This window comes from Conger conger, chromosome 4, assembly GCF_963514075.1.
Source record: "Conger conger chromosome 4, fConCon1.1, whole genome shotgun sequence".
NCBI lineage: Eukaryota > Metazoa > Chordata > Actinopteri > Anguilliformes > Congridae > Conger > Conger conger.
In genome coordinates, this window is record NC_083763.1 from 31,356,449 (window position 1) to 31,375,143 (window position 18,695).

Below are 18,695 nucleotides of genomic sequence, written 5' to 3' on the forward strand. Positions count from 1 at the left end.
AAAAATATGAAGTGAAAAACTGTACAAATGAATAGTTAAACTGTAACAGTTAAATCACATGATATAGCTACAGGTATAGCAAGGAGAAAGATAAGAAGAGATTGCCTCCTACAAATCCAACAAATGTGTGTGTTGGTTTTTCAACCATGTGTGACAAGGCGAGTTAGACTCGCTGTTGTCCCTAATGGTGCAGTAATTGGGGTGGGGGGAGTGGCACCGGCAGGATCTCATCTGTTGAACCAATCTCTTGGCTCACTACCTTTTAAATGTTTTTCCTTTCTCTTCCTGTGATCTCTCTGATTGATTTCCTGTTTCCTGTTTTCTCCGAAACACGGAAGTAAGAACTCACGCAGCTTAGAATTCCACGGATTGTTTGGTAATGTACCGTTTTGCTGTATGAATATTCTGATTGGATTTTAATTGTAAAATACCAGATTAACAGTGACTCCTTCTTCACTTTGTAGGTGCAATAGTCACTGCTGTTTTGCCTCGGTGCTGTTTTGTTTGAAATTCATTTGGTTGCCCTTGTCAGGCAGGCGGAACCCGCCTGCTGTCGAGCACGTTCGCGAGTGTCCCGTGTTGCACGGCTATAGACTAGTTGTTGGTCGGATGACCTAAGGTGCACAGCGGCTGGTGCGCGTGGTGTGTAGCCTATATTACACCTCCGTGCCTGGAGTCTTCTTGGTGTGGCTTCTTAGAGACCTTTCTATTTCCTTTATTTTCTTTATTTTCATGTATTGAAGCAACTGGTATAGGTAGGCTGTAGTTAGGTTATTCATTGGACTCCTAGGACTGGTCTCTTGTTGTATGGTGGGCTCGGCGCTGATTGGTGGCAGGGTTAATCAATAGGGGTACCCTCCTCACGTGTTATAGAGTGTTTCTGTTAATGGCACCTGAATCACATATAGTATCACCTTGTTTGCAGTAAGGCTTGCTGTGAGAGAGCACTGGGTTGTAACTACACATTGGGAGCCCTGAAGGTGAGTATGCCCCATCCCATCAGCGTCGTCACCCACCATCCTTAACCTTTACATCAGTCTACTTTATTCCTATTTATTCTGGTAAAATTGATGTTCAAAATAAATATATTTTTGTACGAATATGAGCATTTGTTTTAACCTCATTATTGCCTTCCAGCATCGGAATTGATTTAATAAAGTAATAAACTTGTTAGTACTTAATTCTCATTTCCTCAAAAAATTTAGAACAAGCATTTTTCTAAATCATTAAAATAAATGTCCTAATATCTTAGCAATGAATTTCCATTATGTTGGCTAGCTAGTTAGCTAGCATCAATCAAAAGAGTGGTTTTTATCCTCCTGAGAACCAAAGAAAAAAAGTGTCTTACAATTTCTTTTTGTGTGTGATTTCCTATCTATTTGGGCCTAAAAAAAAACCTTACAATTTAAATTTTTTTGAACATATTTTTTATTTTAATTTCACAACTGAATTTAGAAAATAAAAAAAATGAAGAAAAAGAAAAAGGTAAGGAAGGTGTTCAGTTTGCTAGTGTATGTACACTGCTGACGCCTTCCTATAGGTTCTTTGTTTTCGTTCTCTTTTATTTTTCGTGCTCGTGTGAGCCTGTGGTAGAGGGACGGTGTCCCTGGTAAATGTATTTTGGTTTGCGTTTTTCTCCTGAGCTGCGACTCAAGGTTTTTTTTTTTTCGTGCCTAGTATTTTTCTAGGTTGTACTTTTATTTTATCCCCGGTCCGGGGTTTTCAGTGCTCAACTTAAGCACTTATTTTGGTTGGGTAGTCGCCCTGTTTTTTAAGGGTTGTTTTATAGCCGCTTTGGGCTTTATTTTCTGATTTGATCAGAGTTTTCTTCCGTGTTATTTTCTGTTCCTCCTTCTGTTCCGGGAGTATTCCCCATTGGTATTTGTACATCCCAGTTCCTTTCTCTCCCGGGATTTTGTGGCGAACTCGCCAGCGTGTTCGCTTATAGGGGTTTACCTTTAGTCGCGTCTGGCTCTCCGCCCATCCCCGACATTACACCTTCTTCATCACCATCTTCCCCTATCACAGGCTGATACTCATCCTCATCCTTTTCCTCATCTGACAGCTCCAAATCTGAATCTCCCTATCCGGTATAGAATCCTCTCTGCTTCACTTGTTTCTGCTCCAACAATGTGCAGTCATTAAATACAGTAAAATGGTCCCGGTGTCCACTACAGTTGGCATTCATAAAAGGACTGTTATTTCATTATTGGCATTTGGCAGACGCTCTTATCCAGAGCGACGTACAGTTGATTAGACTAAGCAGGAGACAATCCTCTCCTGGAGCAATGTGGGGTTAAGGGCCTTGCTCAAGGGCCCAATGGCTGTGCGGATCTTATTGTGGCTACACTGACCGGGATTAGAACCACTGACCTTGCGTGTCCCAGTCGTTTACCTTAACCACTACGCTACAGGCCGCCCCTATTTCAAAACAGAAATTATGAAACTGTTTTCAGATGTAAAAATATTGTTATTGACATGTTAATAAACAAGAATATATATAACTAGAAAAAATTCCAGGGAAATTTTAAGTGTGCTGCTGCTGGTGCCCATCCCTCACACAAACACAGATGTAACCCACAATTTGGTCCTCACAAAAATGGAGAACCTCATCTATACACTTGTGTGTGTGTGTGTGTGTATTTGCCCTTATGATAAGTTCATAGGCCACACACACACACACACACACAGATCTAAAACAAAATTTGGTCCTCACAAAAATAGACATCCTCATCTATACACATGTTCTGGGCAGTTGCTAGGGTGTTCTGGGCGGTTGCTAAGGTGTTCTGGGCGGTTGCTAGGGTGTTCTAGGTGGTTGCTAGGGTGGTCTGGGCAGTATAAGGGTACAATTCCCAAGGTGGCGTTGTCTGACTAAGTATGGGTTGCACACCCACCGTCCTGTTACAGTTAGCACAACCATTAAGACATGGACATAGAAATAAAACAGTTAAAAACCTCGGTATTTTCATATAATGTGGACAGGATGGAGTCTGTCAGCTAGCTAGTTAGTTAGTCAGTCAGCTAACTAGCTAGTTAGTTAGCCAGTCAGCTAGTTAGTTAGTTAGTCAGTCAGCTAACTAGTTAGCCAGTCAGCTAGCTAGCTAGTTAGTCAGTCAGTAAGTCAGCTAACTAGTTAGTTAGGCAGTCAGCTAGTTAGTTAGTTAGTCAGCTAACTAGCTAGTTAGTTAGCCAGTCAGCTAATTAGTTAGCCAGTCAGCTAGTTAGTTAGTTAGTCAGTCAGCTAACTAGTTAGCCAGTCAGCTAGCTAGCTAGTTAGTCTGTCAGTAAGTCAGCTAACTAGCTAGTTAGCCAGTCAGCTAGTTAGTTACTTAGCCAGTCAGCTAACTAGTTAGCCAGTCAGCTAGCTAGTTAGTTAGTCAGTTAGTAACAGTCACTTAGTTAATCAGTTAGTCAGACCGTCAGTTAGTGAGTTAAGCTAGCTAGCGCCGAAGCTAATGTTAACTAGCGCGACGAAGCTAACGCAAGCTAGCGCCGAAGCTAACGCAAGCTAGCGCAACGAAGCTAACGAAAGCTAGCACCGAAGCTAACGTCAAACAAATCGCTGTATCTTGAAAACTATAACTCACATTTAAAAAAGAATCATTTTCAGTGAACCGAGACTTCAGTGGCGAGATCGATCTATGAGATGTGTCGGTATGATTTAGAATGCAGGAGTTGTGGCAGTTTAAAAATCGCCATATTTTATTTATTTTACTCTGCAGTTTACCACTCAGATAACATGGGAAGCTAGCCAAGGCTAGCGCTAGCTTCGGCTACTTCCGGTTCTATTCCGGTCACAGGCTGTGAATGCTGCGGTTAAAACGAGTGATACTACACGTGCTTATTTGTGTCAGTTTTAGACTTCATATTTATGTTGTGGTCGAAGCTAGGGCTAGCCTCGGCTAGCCTCGCCTGAACATACAAGCATGTCGCAGCCTGCTATGCGTCAGGGCCGATGCTAAGGCAACCAGCACGCGCGCGCGCGTGTGTCTCTGGTGATTCGTATCAGTATGATTCTCCTCTCCTGCCCCATATATGCAACTCTAAAGGTCCTTACACACCGGACGCGTATTTTTCGCGCGAATAATTCGCACGAAAAAATATTTTTTAGAACTGCTGGTTTCCTATGAGTCCTTACACACCGGACGCGAATATTTCGCCGCGAAAAAAGGACGGGTTTTTTTTCGCATCCAGGAGCGAAACTTCTGAAGTTTCGCGCTGCGAATAAACGCATCAACCAATCACATTGCATGGAACGACGTTACGACAATGTACACTACGCACGGTACAGCAAAGAGTGCCACAAGTGATTCCAGATTAGTTTACAAAACCATATAAAAATAGAAAATGGCGGACCAGTTAATTGTTTGTGTGTCTCAAAACCCCGTGTTATATGATAAGGAACATCAACAGTACAAAGATAATGACGTTAAGGACAACGTGTGGAGCAGCATCGCCGAACAACTCGGCTATCAGGATTGTAAGCTTATGTAGTTTACTTTTGGAAGTAGAGTTGGTAGCAAGATAAAGTGTCAGCGGGTTTGCTAACGTAATGTCAAAATACGGGAGGCACCCGGACACTGCAATAGACTAACCAAAGTAACATAAGACAATGGAGCATACATATTGGAGCACACATAGGCTTTATATGAGTGCTCCTGTGTCGTATTTCAGGTATTATTTGACTTTTGATGGCTGACATGGTATGTTTTGATATCGTATTTAACATACCGTTGATGATTTTAGTTGAAGATGCTAAGAAACTATGGAAGAACCTCAGGGACGCATATATCCGGAAGAAAAGAGAGGAGAAAGACACAACCAGTGGCCAGGCAGGGAAGCAAAAGAGGAAGTGGAAATACATGGAAGCCATGTCTTTCATTGAGAAGTCAACAGCTTTCAGGAGGTAGCTAAGGTCTACGTTTATGCTGTGGTCTACAGTCAAGGGAAAAGGAGGACAATTGAGTGGATAACCAGTTAACAAATAACATATTACTATAGGGCATAACATCTCATAAGGGTGACATTGGTGTAGGGGGAGTCCATTCAGCTGACATGGGATGACTTTTATTATTTGACAGGGTATACAGCAATCTGGACCTCCCAGAGCAGGACGAGGAGCAGGAGGAGGCAGGGCAAGAGCAGTCAGAGGAGAGTGAAGGGGGGATGACTGCTACTGCAGCTCCCTGTCACGCTGCTCCACAGTCTACTAAGAAATCCAAAAGGAAGAGCACAGATTTCATAGAGCAGTATTTGGAGAAGAAAGAGGCAAGGGTGGAGCAGCGTGCCAGGGAGCGTGAGGAGAGAGATGATATACACATGTTCTTCATGAACCTGGCTCCAGCCATGAGACGCCTGCCTGTAGAGAGGCAGTCATGGCTCAAGATTAGGTTCCAGGAGATGGTCCATGAGGCAGAGTTTGGACCATACTATACATGCCTCCATCGCTGTTGCTGCCGGAACCTCCCACGTCAACAGCAAGGAACCGGTAGTCAGCATCCACTAGAGCGAGGAGGACTACGGAGAAGGTGCCCTTATAATTATAAAAACGGGAGCCAGAATTAGCTGGAGCCTGAATCGTAATGTGCTTGCCATCAAGTGCACCGATGCAATTTGGGAAATTCCATTTCTCCTGGAACCTCCTGGCGGTGTTGTTCCAGAGCTCCTCAGTTGGGACTGGCATGTGGGTTTCCCTCATTTTGTCCCAGATGACATCACAGGTGTCCTTCACCACATTGGCCACGGTTGACACACCAAGACGAAAACTGCAGGCGATTGTAGTGTAGGAATCCCCAGTGCTGAGGAATCTGGGGGAGGTGGGAGAAGGGAAAACAATTTGATCCACATTTGTGCCATTAGGTTATGATGTTTTGAAGTAATTGAAATAATTTTTGACTGCGCTGTCAATAATAAAAATAAATAATAATAATCTCATTCTATATATAGAGGTAGACATAGATGTTATGATTGCAGTATAGAAGCATGCATGCCAACATTGTTTTGAAATTGCCCTCATGTCCTGGTGCAATCACTCATAAGAAATGGTGTGCTTTGTTACATTCTGTTGACATTGTTTACATTCTTGTGGTATATAATTTGACGTTATGTGGCTCACAGTCTGCTGCTAGACTGCTATAATAGTCCAGTAGGTGGCAGTGTAGACATACTCTATCATGCCCATATTTTAATTCAGTATTCAAAACGTACACTATACACGGACAGCTGGCTCATTTCCCACCCTTTGTACAGTGAATTCCGGCTTAGGTTTATTGTCCCAGAACAAAGCGCTATAAAAACAGCTTTGTTCCAGCGGCCATCGGTTAAATAGGTCGTAGCAACTTTATATAGATGATATGGAGGCAACATTTCTTGTTTTTTGTTATGTTTATCTGCTGTCTGCTGTTTATCTGTTTATCTGTGTGTCAGGAGGATGGATGACTTGTTCACTCCAAACCAAATTTACCTACGGTACTAAATTAACCTGAAGCTGAACCTATAGTAGCTTAGGCTCGGCTACAACAACTTACCTCAGACAGACTGCCAGACGCTGCTCTGGGTCGATAGGATCCCGGTAGTTGGTGCTTTGCCTCGTCATATGCGGCGCTAGCATCCCCAGAAGGAGCTCAAACTGTCCCACCGACATCCGAAAATATGTCCGGAACCGGCCGTGGTAGAGCTTCAGCTCCTCTATGAGGCAATGGAACTCTCCTTCTCTTTCTCGACTTTGTAATACAGGATGTACCCAAAATCTCCTCTTCTTCTGTCGAGTGAGGAGGTAGAGGACCACATCGTCATCACTGGATGAAGTTGAATCCATGTTTTTTTCGTTCTGAAACTTTTGTAAAACAAAAAGTCTCGCAAAGTCACAAATTCGCATCGCGTCCGGTGTGTAAGGTTTTGACGCGAAATATTTGCGAATATTTCGCATTTTCGCATCGCTTTTTCGCATCGCGTCCGGTGTGTAAGGACCTTAAGGGAGGCTTTCCTAGGGAAAGTTAAAACCAGCATCACATCATATGACAACAAAACATATGATGAACGATTAAGCATATGTCTGGGAGAAGCACCAGAACTTATAGAGTTGTCTGCACAATATGTGAGCGCTTGCCACGAGCTAAGAGAAAAGAAAATTAACACTGTAACATAGTCCCATAATCCGTTCCAGAGAACAGGAATTAGAGATATTTTCATCATCCTGGGTTCGAATCCCCGTCGGCCCGGGGCCTCTCTGTGCGGAGTTTGCATGTTCTCCCCGTGTTTGCGTGGGTTTCCTCCGGGTACTCCGGTTTCCTCCCACAGTCCAAAGACATGCACATTAGGCTGATTGGAGAGTCTAAATTGCCCATAGGTATGAGTGCGTGAGTGAATGGTGTGTGTGCCCTGCGATGGACTGGCGACCTGTCCAGAGTGTATTCCTGCCTTTCGCCCAATGTATGCTGGGATAGGCTCCAGCCCCCCTGCGACCCTATTCAGGATAAGCGGGTTAAGATAATGGATGGATGGATGGATGGATGTTGTTGTTGGTTGATGTTACTGTTGTTTTTTTTTTTTTCCCATTATTTATTTATTTATTTTAACAATATTGTATATTGTACTGCCTTGGCAACAACGGTTTATTACCATTCATGCCAATAAAGCCATTTGAATTTGAATTTGAATTTGAATTTGAATTTGAGAGAGAGAGAGAGAGAGAGAGGGGGGGGGGGGGGGGGGGATGGGCGGTTGAGTGAGCTGAGTGTGCTGGTTGCCAAGCAACCAGGGGCTCGTGCATGTTCTGTGTGTGTGAGAGTCTCTGTCTGTTAGAGATCTAGGAACGAACTTTTTTTTCTGAGGTGCTCAGGTTTAAACGCTTCTCTTTCCAAAACTATACGTCATATCTCTTAGATATTTGAATGTGAGTGACAGGGTGAAAATATGAACAGTTTGATATATAATATGTCAAGGTACTGATAATTGAAGGAGTAGCGGCAGTTTGTGTGTACAACTGTGTGTAAATGTTTAACTGCTTACGGCCTGAATGCTAGTGGTGAAGCTAACTGGCGCTGGTGCCGAACAAATCCATGTATCTTCAAAAGTATAAGTCAGATCTAATTTATTTTTGTATTTTGAGCGACCCAAGACTTCAATGGCGATTCCGATCTATGAGATGTGTCTGTAGGATTTAAAATGCAGGAGCGGTGACAGTTCATAAATCACCATATTGTGCCTACTTTACGCGGCAGTTGACGCTTCAGATAACATTGGAGTCAATGAGAGCTGGATCCGGCACTCTCTGCACTTTTGGGCGATTTATTAAAAAACCGTGAGTCCTATCTCAATGGAAGTAACATTGAATGAAAGAGGACAAGTTTCTCTACATTTTGATGTATAAATTGTTGCTGTAGAATAGAAGCTGTGGGAGTAAGATGAGAATGTCTTGAATATTTTTGATAAAATTTAGAAGGGCTGAATGCTAGAGTGGGTGATGTCACCGCACTCTAAAGCCACGCAATACACACCCATTATAAAATCTGAAAATCTCAAAAATTTCATAAAACATAAACTGTGATTTTGTAAAAACCGTAGAAGAGATCAAAAAGTGTCTTTAGACCAACACAGTTCAAAGTCTTATGACCCGTTTAAACCTTTAATCACGTTTCTGCGACAAAGTATGACGAAGTGGTGTGGCTCCAAAGAGGGGTGGGTTTGATCAATTAGTGAGATTTCTTTTTACGAATTCTCATTCATTCCTATGGGCAAAAATCGGTCGGTTTTTCGCATTTCGTAAGAAAAAGAGATGTCGCAGAATTGAGAAAAGTCTTTCCCATCTATTCTGGTCGTTTTGATATATATCTTGCCTGGGATTTCTCAAAGCTGTGGGAGGAGTAGCATGCCGAACTTTTGAAGGAAGAAAATTAAATAAATAAAATTATGAAGTATGGCTGAGAATATTAAGGTGTGTGCTTTTGCACTACAAAGCTCTGCTTTGTATTGCAATGCGCAGCACACAATTATCATGGTAAAAATAGCAGTAGATAAAGAATATTTGACTTACCTCTCCTCTTTCCATAAAATGTGGTTGTTGGTATGGTGGCCATTTTGATTGAAAAAAAAAAGTTCCCAGCAAACCCATCACATGACACATCACTGGAAAGCCCAGGATGTCCTCTACAGAATAAAATAGGGCTTGATAGGGTAACTCCAAATACTTAAGGAAAATAACAAAATGTCCATTATAAAGGACACAAATGAATGGGCCGGGTCTCAGGAGTTATTGTGGGTCATTACATTACATTACATTACATTACATGGCATTTGGAAGACGCTCTTATCCAGAGCGACGTACAACAAAGTGCATACCCATAACCAGGGATAAGTGCGCTGAAAGACCCTAGAGGGAAGTACAATTTCAACTGCTACCTGTACAACAAAGATAAGGACCAGGGCCTATTTTAATTTTTTTTTTTTTTTTAAACGAACAAATAAACAAACAAACAAAGCAATGCTTATACCTTATCATCAAACTTGATTTTCTTATCAATGCAAATAGTCTGTTCCTCCAAATGGCTAATGATGTGACTGAAACTCTATACACTCACTGAGCACTTTATTAGGAACTGGGTAGGGCCTCAATTTTTTGCTGCATGGATGAGGAAAACATTCCTTTGAGATTCTGTTCCATCTTGACATGACTGCATCACGCAATTTCTGCAGATTTGTCAGCTGCACATTCATTCTGCGAATCTCATTGTCATGTTCATGAAACCAGTTCGAGACTACTTTTGCTTTGTGACTTGTTGACATGAGGCAGGTTGAGTTCATGGATTCATGGCTGTTGGTGCCAAATTCTGGATTTTCATCATGGACGTTGATCCACCTGAGCTCTTCAGTCATTTTGTGACTCGCTGGGCACTGAAGTGGGAGGACAGCTGCTGCTGGCCTGCTCAGACCACATCTATCACAGTGTCTAGCCATTCACGAGACAGATTGTTCATTGCCTATTCAAAAGCCAATTAATGATTTTTGTGGATTATATGCTGTCCATTTTGTCCTATTCCTAGAATCAGGAAAAATGCACACTTTGCATTTATTATTCATTGTCATTTTTTATGATCTGAATTCCTGTATTTATTTATATTTAAATTTATTATGGCTGTTCTTGCATTGTGATCCCATGTGATCGGCTATTTCATTATTTTAGTTCCACCCGCCTCTAATGAGAAGAATGACAATAAATGCAACTTGAGCTATCTTTTCCTTTTGATTGACTGCAGTTAAAATGATAACTACAATACTGGAACAAATTATGGATGGACTGTATTTATAAAGTTAGATGATTAATACAATATTTTGCAAAAATATATAATTTTGGCCGAATAAATGTAGTATCAACATAAAATGAAAATTAAGAAATAATTAGCATTTGTGTTAAGTAATAATCATTAGAAATGTATTGTTTCATACCAACATAATTGAGCAGTCTGAAACAGTTGGCTGTCTGTTTTCAGAGATATAAATCAGCGTGAACATGTATTTCTTTCTCTGTATTATTCTATAGCATGTGTGGTGCAGCTTGATTAATTCATCGGGTTCTGTCTTCATAGCCAAAGCGCATAGTCTAAAGTGCAGCAGTGACGAGCACACAGTGTGCATATGAGTGATTTAAGAGAACTTGGCGCATTCACCAATTTTCTTTTATTAAGAATTCTTTCTTGGGGAAAAAAAGTGATCCTGACCTGTCATACGAATCAACTACACTCAGCCTGCCCTTTTCCAAACCTATATTTTTGAGTAATGGATTGTACAGTGGGCTCTAGAATAGGGTAACCAAGTCAAAATTGTTCAGTCGTAGGACAGCAGAACTGCTTTCACGGGACACTGCGGGACACATGGAAGAGGGATTTTAAATGCCTTGATTTCATATTCAACGGTATATATAACACATTTTGTTTTGAAAATTGTCAGAATGGAGTATTTTATGTTATTTTAACAACAGACTTAAAAAACGCATCTTACGCAGGAATTCTGTAAACAGACTAAACAGTAAGGATACTTTCAGGATATATTGTTGCATTTTGAACCATTGTTTTTAAAGCAAGCTTGTAAAGTAACTGTGTGTTCTTAGCTGATTCAGTGTGGAACAGGCAGCATCTAGGGACTTCTCTTGGAATAGAAGTGTAAAACTCCTGCCAAGTATAGCTGTAGTTCATCTTCACTTATTGAGCCTCAAAACACTCAATTAATTAATTAATGAATTATCTTAACCCGCTTATCCTGAACAGGGTTGCAGGTGGGCTGGAGCCTATCCCAGCATACATTGGGCGAAAGGCAGGAATACACCCTGGACAGGTCACCAGTCTATCGCAGGGCACACACACCATTCACTCGCACACTCATACCTACGGGCAATTTAGACTCTCCAATCAGCCTAACCTGCATGTCTTTGGACTGTGGAAGGAAACCAGAGTACCCGGAGGAAACCCACGCAAACACGGGGAGAACATGCAAACTCCACACAGAGAGGCCCCGGCCAACCGGGATTGGAAACCAGGACCTCCTTGCTGTGAGGCGGCAGTGCTACCCACTGCACCATCCATGCCGCCAGCCTCGAAACAACCTGGTTAAATATCACATTGGAGTCTTCCTTGTGGTCGTCGTGAAAGTCCAACAATTTGTTCTGCACGCTCTGGGGTGTAAAATTGCACTGCTTGTGGGTAGCTTGGTAGTGCCGTTACAACAGACAGAGGTGCTCCTGTAGCTGCCTCTCCTTCTCCAATGCTGAGAGTTCTATCCTCCTGCATGGGTTCTGTTTTGGGTACCGGAGATTCTCAAGGAATGTGGCGTCTGACACAGGGAACCGGAGGAGGCTGGAGAAGGTCAGGTTCCCAGATCCACCTTGTTGCGCATTGTTCCCTCAGCCGAGTGTCCACTCGGATGGCCAGGTCTATGAGGGCATCAAGGGAAGCTGGCAGCTCGCAGGAGGTCAGCTAGTCAAGGATAGGCTCGTTAAGACCATTCTGGAAAGGCCCGTGGAGCTCCGTATCGCCCCAGCTTGCTGATGCCACCAGGGTCAGGAACTCAATGGAATAGTCAGAAACATAACCTGAACCCTGGCGGATGCGGAAGAGTCGGCGGGAGGCGGCAGGACCAGAAATGGCTAGGTTGAACACCCTCTTCAAGGCGGAAGAGGAGAGAGTTGTAGCATTTGGGGGCGCCAGGGTCCCAGAAGGCGGTTCCTCACTCCCAGGCTCGACCATGCAGGAGAGTGATGACATACGCCACCTTGGAGAGTTTGGTAGTGAAGGTAGCCAGCTGGACATCTGGGAACACTGCGACAGAAAGGAGACGCAGTCACAAGGTTCACCACCCTGGAGGTGGCAGATGAGGCACTGCTCCTGACCAGTTCAGGAGCAGGCACTGGTGGAGGCTGTGGGACCTGGACACTGGGCAAGGTGCCCACCAAGGTAGCCACCTGATGGATGAGGGTAGCCACATCTTGGTTCAGGACACGGAGTTCGGTCTTGTGAACTCCGATACGTTGTCCTTGTAGCCGTATAGCCTCCAGGGTTGGGGTTGGATCTGCTGGGTCCATACTGGCCAAGTTGTTCTATCAGGTAGTTAGAACACCAGGACCCAGTCACAGAAATCCAGCAGGCAAAGTTCAGTTCAGAATCTTTATTAAAATGAGGGTAGGTCAGACAAGTGGGGTTCGATTGCCAGCAAAGGCAATAGCAGGGAATAGGCAGTTCATTATCAAGTGTCCAGGCAATGGGTCAATACTTCAGCAAACAGATAGGGTAATCAAAAGTCATAGTCACAGGCGAAGGTTCGTTAACGAGTGGGCAAAGCAGACAGAAGCAGAATCCAAAAGCAGAGGTCGGTAAACAAAAACAGGTTGATAAACTATGCATCAAAACTAGACAGACAGGAAAAGCTAAAGGCGAAGTTGAAAACAAAACAGTTTGTAACGGTTATCAATCAGAAATAAACGCTGGCGAGTATTGTACAGACAAATAATAGTCTAGCGATGAACTAGACAAACAAAGGGGTTTATATAACACAGGTAACAAGAGGGAATGGCAATCAGTTGTGGGAAACAATCAGGAAGCGAAACACAGGTGAAATGAATAACAGTGAATGAATGAACTTACAGACTGACTAATCTGAAATAAATGTATATAAAAAAATAATTAAAAAATCCTACATGGTGCCTTCTGGGATAATGTTCTATAGATGAGTCAAATTGGAACTTTTTGGATGACACAGGTCCCGTCATGTTTTGTGTACAGCATTTCACATTAAGAACATCATACCAAAAGTCAAACATGGTGGTAGTACTGTGATAGTGTGGGGATGCTTTGCTGCCTCGGGACCTCGATGACTTGAAGGAACCATGAATTCTGCTCTGTACCACAAATTCTTTAGGAGAATGTCTGTGAGCTGAAGCTGAAATATAGTTGGGTTATGCAGCAAGACATTGATCCAAAACAGAAATTCTACCTCTGAATGGCTGAAAAGAAACAAAATGTCTGTGCAATCTCTCCACTGTTTACACACACAAGTTCCAAAGAAAAAATAATTATGACAATGAAAATCAGTGTGAAATGCACGTGCTCATTACTATTTCCTAAGAATCTTTTCAATAGAATTTTTTGGATTTGTACCTGTTTTTCTGTCTCCTTTGTTTTTTTTTTTTTAACTCTGCCTGTCTCACGATTAAGCTCTGCCTGCCCCACATGTACCTGTCTGTCTGGATCTCGACCATTGCCTGTTTGTGAATTACGTTTTGGATCTGCCCCGAGTCAATAAAGCCTGCTGTTATCTTATCCCTGAGTCTGCATTTGGTTCCTCCATACCTGACCGTGTTTAGTGGTCCATCCATACGGAAAGTATAACCCAGGCGTTATTTGGCGTTTAAATGGCTAATTTTATTATGTTATCACGTTATCATGTTTGATAAGAATACAGAAGAATAATTGCATGAGGCTCATTGCTTGGAAATCCAAGTCTGTTCCATCAGATTTTATGTAGCCAACAGCACTGAAAAAAGTATGCTCAGTTACATTTTGAATATAGGGTGAATACAGGTAAAGTGGGACAGTTAAGCTTAATCATTTTTTTATTTATATGTATATACTTCCATGACTAAAAATCAACACATCATAAGCAAGTATGAGATAAAATATATATATACAGTGGTGTGAAAAAGTGTTTGCCCCCTTCCTGATTTCTTATTTTTTTGCATGTTTGTCACACTTAAATGTTTCAGATCAAACTAATTTAAATATTAGTCAAAGACAACACATGTAAACACAAAATGCAGGTCTGCATGCATGTTTTTAAATGAAGGTTTTTATTATTAAGGGAGAAAAAAAATCCAAACCTACATGGCCCTGTGTGAAAAAGTGATTGCCCCCTAAACCTAATAACTGGTTGGGCCACCCTTAGCAGCAACAACTGCAATCAAGCGTTTGCGATAACTTGCAATGAGTCTCTTACAGCGCTGTGGAGGAATTTTGGCCCACTCATCTTTGCAGAATTGTTGTAATTCAGCCACATTGGAGGGTTTTCGAGCATGAACCGCCTTTTTAAGGTCATGCCACAGCATCTTAATAGGATTCAGGTCAGGACTTTGACTAGACCACTCCAAAGTCTTCATTTTGTTTTTCTTCAGCCATTCAGAGGTGGACTTGCTGGTGTGTTTTGGATCATTGTCCTGCTGCAGAACCCAAGTTCGTTTCAGCTTGAGGTCATGAACAGATGGCCGGACATTCTCCTTCAGGATTTTTTGGTAGACAGCAGAATTCATGGTTCCATTTATCACAGCAAGTCTTCTAGGTCCTGAAGCAGCAAAACAGCCCCAGACCATCACACTACCACCACCATATTTTACTGTTGGTATGATGTTCTCTTTCTGAAATGCGGTGTTACTTTTACGCCAGATGTAATGGGACACACACCTTCCAAAAAGTTCAACTTTTGTCTCGTCAGACCACAGAGTATTTTCCCAAAAGTCATGGGGATCATCAAGATGTTTTCTGGCAAAATTGAGACGAGCCTTAATGTTCTTTTTGCTCAGCAGTGGTTTTCGTCTTGGAACTCTGCCATGCAGGTCATTTTTGCCCAGTCTCTTTCTTATGGTGGAGTCATGAACACTGACCTTAACTGAGGCAAGTGAGGCCTGCAGTTCTTCAGATGTTGTTGTGGGGTCTTTTGTGACCTCTTGGATGAGTCGTCGCTGCGCTCTTGGGGTAATTTTGGTCGGCCGGCCACTCCTGGGAAGGTTCACCACTGTTCCATGTTTTCGCCATTTGTGGATAATGACTCTCACTGTGGTTCGCTGGAGTCCCAAAGCATTAGAAATGGCTTTATAACCTTTTCCAGACTGATAGATCTCAATTACTTTCTTTCTAATTTGTTCCTGAATTTCTTTAGATCTCGGCATGATGTCTAGCTTTTGAGGATCATTTGGTCTACTTCACTTTGTCAGGCAGGTCCTATTTAAGTGATTTCTTGATTGAAAACAGGTGTGGCAGTAATCAGGCCTGGGTGTGGCTACAGAAATTGAACTCAGGTTTGAGAAACCACAGTTAAGTTGTTTTGACAGGGGGGCAATCACTTTTTCACACAGGGCCATGTAGGTTTGGATTTTTTTGCTCCCTTAATAATAAAAACCTTCATTTAAAAACTGCATTTTGTGTTTACTTGTGTTGTCTTTGAATAATATTTAAATTTGTTTGATGATCTGAAACACTTAAGTGTGACAAACATGCAAAAAAATATAAATAAAATAAAATAAATTTAAAAAAAAATTCAGGAAGGGGGCAAACACTTTTTCACACCACTGTATATAGGTGATGTCTGTGGTTATGTCTGCTATCTTCCTACCACTACTCCACTCCTTTGATCTCTCCGTGCAGCACTCTCCCCCAAAGCTCCTTCAGGGGGAGTTTTTTTCCTTGCTTGGGAGGACATGGAGAAGAGCAGCCACAGTCCAGACTGCCCAAGCTAGCTTCAGGGAGACTGGGATGTACCCATGGCCATACACCCCAATGTCTATGCACCAAGGCTGACCACTGAAAGCCCACTGGAACATGAGGATGTGGGAGCCTGAACAGCTGGAGTTGCCAGAGATTCCTGATTGGATTGGGGTGGAAGTGGCTGTTAAGGAGGATGCCCCTGACAGAGGCCAAGGAGAGTTGTTTGTTCCTGCTGATGCTGCCAAATAACTAGAGTGTCTGCTGTACCTGCACCCCTCTTTTAAAAAAAAGTGGTTTATATTATTATTGTGGATTTAATTAATTAGGCCTACACTTGAATAACAATTGAATGTGCCTGGTTTTGGGTCAATGTGTGTTTGAGGAAGAGTCATCCATCCTATGTTTCTTTCTATTTTCTTCTGTATAGCAAAGTAGAGATTTGGCTATTTAGAATACTGTCATATGAGAGGCTAGGACATTTGGATCATGATCCAAAATGATGCAGAAGGTAAATTCAGACAGTGCCCCACTTTACCAGTACTAACCCAATATTTATCCTTACTCCCATACTCGGTCCTGGGGGGCCCCAGTGTAAGCTGGTTTTTGTTTCTGTAATGTTTCTGTATCTGTTCTACTTGTATTAATGTTTATTCTTGTTATTTATTCATTATCATACATCCTTGGTCATTGTTTTCCATTACAGTTTCTCATTTGTGATCCCGTTATGTCTGCGTCTGAATGTTTACCAGCCGAGTCACTCCCCTGTCTGCGTGTCCCACTATTCGGGTGTTTACGGTAGTTTTCGGTATTTCAACGTTTCTTCAAATCTCACAGTTCTTACTTCCTGCTTCTCTTGGTAGTTAAATGTTGTAAAGCACTATTCTTACTAACTACTACTCATCTAGAAATTGTACAGTACTAATCCGATTAATACACTTACTGTCTGTCTAACTAACAGTCACTTTTATTGGGTAGTTAGAAATATTTACGTAACTAATTCACTAACACAATGTCTTAGTGTTTCTGCACTATTCTATAACTCCGCCTCCCTATGCTATCCCTGATTACTCGCTTAGTTTCAGCGAAGTGTTCGCACCTGTCTCTGACTATCACTACGTCTTCAATCTACGCAAATGTCTACTCCCTAATCCGGAGGCGTATGTTTTACATGTTTGGTTACGTGCATCCAGTCCGCGTTTTCGTCTCCCTCCTGTTATGATGTTATTACCCTATTATGTTTCCCCACCTGTTGTCTATTTGTTTAGCCCACCTTCTCCCCAGCCCCGCCTAGATTGCCACCTTCCCTCATGTATTTACACCTCAGTCTCCGTTTCACCCATTGTCAGAACGTTGATCATTTATAGAGCCAAATTACTTGTACGCTCCCTTGTAGAGACCCCTTTGACTTTGATTTTCGAGCTTGCCTTGCCCTCTTGTTTTGTTCGCCCATCTCCTTTCCTGGTTTTTGATCATTTGCTTTGTATTGGTGACTTTGATTTTTGCCTTCACCCTTTTGTATTTTCACCTTCGGATTTATTGGATTTTTGACCTTTTTGCCGGTTTACTCGACTATTCTTTTGCTTTCTGTTTTTGGCTTTGTCTTGGATCTCTTGGCTTACGAACTCGGAATAAATAACAACGTTTGTGGATTATCCCCTGGTCTGCGTCTGGGTCCTCATTGCCATACATAAATTTCAACCATAATTGCAATCTCAGAATTTTAACGAGCAGTTCAATTTGGCTTAATTATTAATGAAATAAAACAACCTAAATAGGAGCATATTGATTCACCTCTTTTATTTTATCAAAAAATTAATCTATGTTTATGTTTGCAATATAGCACAATATGAAATTGGGAATGTTATACTTCATGGCATGCATAGCTATACAGTTGTGTTCAAAATAATAGCAGTCCAACATGACTTACCAGATCAATCACTGTTTTTGGTAGAAAATATATTACTACATGCCAAATAATTTACCAGTAGGTGTAGTAGAGTCATAGAAAACCAACAGACCCAACATTCATGATACACATGCTCCTGAGTCTGTGTAACTGAATAATTAATTGAAAGAGGCGTGTTCAAAATAATAGCAGTGTGGAGTTCAATTAGTGAGGTCATTCATTCTGTGAAAAAACAGGTGTGAATCAGGTGGCCCTTATTTAAGGATGAAGCCAGCACATGTTTGCATGCATTTCGATCTGAAAACAGCGTACTTTGATTAAAACGTTGATTGGAGAGGGAAAAACGTATAAAGAAGTGCAGAAAATAATAGGCTGCTCGGCTAAAATGATCTCCAATGCTTTAAAATGGAAAGCAAAACCAGAGAGACATGGAAGAAAACGAAAGACTACCATTCGAATGGATCGAAGAATAGCCAGAATGGCAAAGACTCAGCCAATGATCAGCTCCAGGGTGATCAAAGACAATCTGAAGTTACCAGTGAGTACTGTGACAATTAGAAGACGCCTGTGTGTAGCTAATCTATTGGCCCCCGCAAAGTCCCACTGTTAAAAAAAAGACACATGCTGAAGAGGATACAATTTGCCAAAGAACACATCAACTGGCCTAAAGAGAAATGGAGAAACATTTTGTGGACTGATGAAAGTAAGATTGTTCTTTTTGGGTCCAAGGGATGCAGGCAGTTTGTCAGACGACCACCAAACACTTTCAAGCCACAGTACACTCTGAAGACAGTGAAGCATGGTGGTGCAAGCATCATGATATGGGG

General features: G+C 42.0%; 1 long non-coding RNA gene across 1 annotated transcript; it reads left to right on the forward strand.

Annotated features, from left to right (window-relative positions):
* The first annotated feature begins 322 nt into the window (after positions 1 to 322).
* On the forward strand, positions 323 to 17,614 carry LOC133127705 (uncharacterized). The gene is made up of 3 exons (XR_009708646.1): positions 323 to 376; positions 926 to 980; positions 15,903 to 17,614. It is a non-coding gene; the product is annotated as an uncharacterized LOC133127705 (long non-coding RNA).
* The last annotated feature ends 1,081 nt before the right edge of the window (positions 17,615 to 18,695 follow it).